The following is a 5,662-nucleotide window of genomic DNA, read 5'->3' as shown; positions in this document are numbered from 1 at the left end:
GTTGAAACAATTCTTTTTGTGAAGGCCCAATTATTGGCATGATGTTTTAAAAAAGAAGACGACATTAACAAGTTTTAAAATCATACACATAACAATAATTAAAACATACATACCAAAGAAAGCGTCATGAGGACGTGAAAATATAAACACCCTGAAAACTTTTCTTGAGGGTAACCTATCATGGTACTGAGAAGGATCCCAAGTCCAATATAAGGGAAACTTGATTTTACTATTGTTAGAATAAAAGCACTGGAGTCCAGTTGGCCTCATTAAAACCCAATATGAACCTCTTTTGAAGTTCTTAAAGGACTGGGTCTATGAACCTAGTATACATACGTGGCTATGACCCACTAATGACAACCAACTAACGAGATTTCTAAGAGGTGTGCTACAATAGTGAAGGAAAACCTATGATTATTTTTAGACGAAGTACTTGGAACAATATTCTAAAGGCTTGTAAGGAAACCCAACTGTTGGATGTAGTTGAGTGGAGTCAACATTCAACACTCTAAGGAACCCCAAGTCATTCATATATTGATTAGACAAGTCTAACAATATACATTAGAGAAGCTTTTTCATACACAGATTAGATGAGTCTATTAATACACATAAGACGAGCATGTTCATTCATTGATTAGATGAATATTGCAATATACATTAGACGAGTCTGTTCATACACTAATTAGACAAGTTTAGAATACGCATTAGACAAGTTTATCCATGCACTAATTAGACAAGAATTTTGTGCATATAACATAAAACAAATCATTCCATACATTAATTAGACGAGTCTAAGAATACATATTAGGTGAGTACATGTATACACTGATTAAATGAGTCTTGTAACACACATTAAATATGTTTCTCCATATATTGATTAAATGAATTTAGCAATATATGTTAGATGACTCTATTCATACACATATTATATAAGTCTATTAATACACATTAGACAACTTTTTCGATTCTCTGATTAGATGTCTTGCAATACACATTAAATGAGTCTATTCATACACATTAGATGAGTGTAGCAATGCACATTAGATTAGAGTGTTTATATAATGATTAGACAAGTCTAGCATTAGATATTAAATGAATCTGTCAATGCACTGATTCTACGAGTTTAGCAACATATAAAACCAATATGTTCGTACACTGATTTGTATTTATAACGAATATATTCAAGATATTTTTACATATTCTATTCTTTGTATTTTTATAGAGTTTATTCTATATTTTTTTCACATGTTATATCTTTAGTATCTTTACAAAATTTACTGTTTATATTTTTATCACTTATGAATAATTTTTCACATTGATTTTATTCAAAAATTAATAATAAATCTAGAAATATTATTATTTTTATTAAAACAGACTGGCCCAAATTGAGGGCAAAACACGTTGGCCCAAAGAGTGAGGCAGAAGTTTCACTAGAAACTTCTTTCTGGTCAGAGAGTTGGTGAGTCTCGAGAGTAGATGCGATGGAGAGAGAAAAGAGAAAACGATCTTCACCTCTGAAGCGAAACGCAATCCTCCAGCAACGCTTGCGGCTGTTGAAACCAGAGAAAGGAAGATCTACTGGCGGAAGAAAGAAAGAATACCGTAACAGAGGTAAGTGACCCACTAAGAGTTTCTTGATTGAGAAAAATACTTCTTTTCTTATTGAATGTGATCTAATTTTTCTTACAAGCAAGAACACACTGGAATATCTTTTATATAGAGTTCCAGTCAAAGCCATTAAAAGACCTAACCAAAACAGTTAGAGATTCTAACTGAAAAATATAAAATCCCTAATCTAAAACCCTAAAAGACAAAAGATGCTCTTAAGAGCTTTAAACACTAAACAGAAACAACAATCATAAAACAAAAAACATTAATACCCTCCCCTCAAGCTGGATGGTGGATATTCATCAATCCAAGCTTGGGAACGATAGATTTAAAACGAGTTCGATTAGGAAATTTTGTGAACACGTCAGCTAGTTGTTCTTCTGACCGAATGGGGAGAAGGTTTAAAAATTTGGCTTGGATTTTCTCACGAACCACGTGACAGTCCAGCTTAATATGTTTCGTGCGCTCATGGAAACTCTGATTATGGGCAATGTGTCTGGCGGAATTGTTGTCACAGTAAAGGACAACAATAGTGGGCTGTATTTCCAGGTCTTCTAGTAGGTGGTGAAGCCACTGCATTTCACAAACAGTGGCAATAAGGGCTCGATACTCTGCTTCGATAGAGGATCTCGAAACAGTGCTCTGTTTCTTTGACTTTCATGAGACCAATGAGGATCCTAGAAAAACACAGTAACCAGTGGTTGACCTCCTTGTGTTGGGGCAAGTGGCCCAATCCGAATCGCTGAACCCTTTAATTGGTATGTCAGAATTAGCTGCAAAGAAAAGTCCTTCTGAAGGACTAGACTTGATATATCTCAGAATATGTTGCAAGGCTTGATAGTGATAATCAGTAGGCTCTTGCATAAATTGACTCATTAGATTAACAGTAAAGCACAAATCAGGTCTAATGTTGGTTAAAGAGAAAAGTTTTCCTATCAATCTGCGATAAGCACTAGGGTTTTCCATATACTTCTCCTTTTTATATAAGGAATCTGTGTTGCTCAAAAAGGGTGTGGAGCACGGTTTACTCCCCATCATTCCTGTTTCTTCAAGAATGTCAAGGGCATACCTCCTCTGACAAAGGTGTATCCCCATTTTAGATCTAGCCACTTCAAATCCTAAGAAATACTTGAGCTCTCCCAGATCCTTTATTCGAAATTGACTATGCAAGAGGTTCTTTATGTGAGTGATCTCATCCATAGAATTCCCTGCTAGGACAATGTCATCCACATATACAAGCAATGCTGTAAAAACCGTAGAAGTTTTCTTGACAAAAAGAGAATGGTCAGATTTTGATTGAACATAGTTAAAAGAAATAAGAAAAGAAGACAGCTTCTCAAACCATTGTCGGCTGGCCTGTTTTAGGCCATACAATGACTTTGTTAATTTGCAAACTTGTCCCTTGATGTTAGTGTCCAATCCAGGGGGAACTTCCATGTAAGCATCCTCCTTTAAATCTCCATGTAAGAAAGCATTGTCTACATCAAGTTGATGTAAAAACCAGTTTCTTGTTGCAGCAACAGAAAGTAAAAGTCTCACAGTAGTGAGTTTTGCTACAAGCGAAAAAGTGTTTAGGAAGTCTATTCCTTCTTGTTGACTGTAGCCCTTGGCTACCAGTCGGGCTTTATATCTCTCCACAGTGTCGTCAGCTTTGTGCTTTACCTTGTAAACCCATCTACATCCAATGGGTTTCTTCCCAGGAGGAAGTTGAGTCAAATACCAGGTATTATTATCTTGTAGAGCTTTGATTTGCCTCTGCATAGCTTTAGACCATTTAGGACAATTTCTAGCTTCCTCATAGGAATTAGGTTCCTACTGGCAGTAACAGCAAGAGTGTATTTCAAATGTTTCTCGGATAAGGACTCACAGGATAAAACATCAGTGATAGGATAAGGGGTCTTCAAACTATTTTTTATACACAAGGATGCATGTGAAGGCTGATCAGTTTGATGTATGTAGTCCTTTAAGTACTCAGGAGTCTTTCTCATCCTGTTGGACTTTCTTTGGGTCACTCCTTGCGTTTCCCTTACAAGATCACTGTCTTCACTAGTGGTGTTAGCATTCTCGGCTGGCCTTTCACTGTCTGTTCTTCCTTCAATTAATTCCCTTTTAAAGCTGCAAGGAAAGTTCTCAAGGAAAAAATATTGTCTTCTTTGTCATTGTTATTATTTTTGTCATCTTGCTCATTTTTATATGGAAATATGTTCTCATAAAAGATTACATTTCTACTAATGAAAATTTCCCTAGTATTGATGTCAAGGAAAATATATCCTTTAACACCATTTTTGTAGCCTAAAAATATACCCTTTTTGGCTCTAGAGTCAAGTTTATTCCTGTTGCTTTCTAAAGTAGAAGCAAAACACAAGCAACCAAAAATTTTCAGGTTAAGATAAGTAGGAGGGTTATCATGTAAAATATCATAGGGGGTTTTATCCTTAATAACCGAAGAGGGAAGCCTATTTATTAGATATATAGCATGAGACAAGGAATAAGACCAATAAGCATAGGGAACATTAGATTGAAAAATTAAGCTACGGGTGACATTCAATATATGTTGGTGTTTACATTCCACAACAGAATTCTGTTGTGAAGTCTCAACACAACTTCTTTGATGTTCAATCCCAAATGAATCATATATGGTTGAACAATTGAACTCAGGTCCATTGTCGATTCTAACAATTTTGACAGCTTTATTAAATTGGGTCTTTATTTTTATGATAAAAGCATGCAAAAGTTCCCTAGTTTGACCCTTATTATGCATGAGAAAGGCCCAAGTATGCCTACTACAATCATCAACAATGGTGAGGAAATATCTATGTTCATGTATAGAAGCAATAGAGATAGGACCCCATATGTCCCAGTGTATCATGTCAAAGTAGTTTTTAGACACAGAATTACTTTTAGGAAAAGGCAATCTATGCTGCTTAGCATAATGGCAAACATCGCAAGCATCGTCAGAAGTTATTTGAACATAAGGAACAATTTTACATAATCTCTTAATAGTTCTATGTCCTGGGTGGCCTAATCTATAGTGCCACAAATTTATGTTTACATGTTCATATGAGAAAGCAAAACTAGGTGTTGGGTTCCTTCCAAAAGCCTGCAGGTAGTAAAGTCTTTTGTACACTTTAGCACATCCAATCATCTTCAATGTACTGTTGTCCTGTATTTGACACATCTTAGAGGAAAAAGTGAGAGTGCAGTTCATATCCTTAGCTAGACTTTGGACAGATATAAGATTAAAAGTGAATTCAGGTATATACAAAACATTAAAAATTATGAATTCATTTGAAAATTGCACAGTTCCTGAATAGTGGGCTGTGACAATTGAATTGTTTGGTAGTCTAACAGATATTGGCTTGATTTTATTGAAACTTGTGAATTGATATTTGTCATGGGTCACATGATCAGTGGCTCCCGTATCAATAATCCATGAGAACATACCTTGTTCGTTCTCTATACTGTCTTTTTGTATTTGGCTGACACTGTGAGATGAGTTGTCAGCCTTTTCCAGCATTTGTAGCAATTTCTGCATTTGTTCTGGGGTGAAAGAACTTTGAATGGAACTTTGTTGATGGATCTATGACCCATTGGATGTGGAGCAGACATTGGCAGTATTCCATTCACCTTGTCCCACATTATTCTGACTGTTGTTGTCATTTCTTTTGAACCATGGTGGATATCCATGTTTAGAATAACATTCATCAACTGTATGATTCATCTTGTGACAATGGGAACACTGCTTTCCATAATTTTGACTTCTTCCTCTCCCTCTTCCTTGACTGCGAGGGCCATATCCACGTCCATTTCCCTTCCAGCTTTGATAATTTTTCCACTGATTTTGTTTTTCAGTGGTGTTAGCAATGTTGGTATCGGAGGGGGTAATTTTAAAAGAGTTTAGCGCAGCGGAAATAATACTCAGAGAGCGTACAGCGTAACAAGTCACAGTTGAAACAATTTTTCCCTTTTTAATTTTAAACAATTTTCTTTCAGAAAATTTACCAAGCAGATAACGTGCGTTAATTATAAAATGAGTATAGGGCAAAAGAAAATC

This window comes from Vigna radiata, unplaced genomic scaffold (assembly GCF_000741045.1).
Source record: "Vigna radiata var. radiata cultivar VC1973A unplaced genomic scaffold, Vradiata_ver6 scaffold_276, whole genome shotgun sequence".
NCBI lineage: Eukaryota > Viridiplantae > Streptophyta > Magnoliopsida > Fabales > Fabaceae > Vigna > Vigna radiata.
This window is presented reverse-complemented; position numbering follows the sequence as displayed.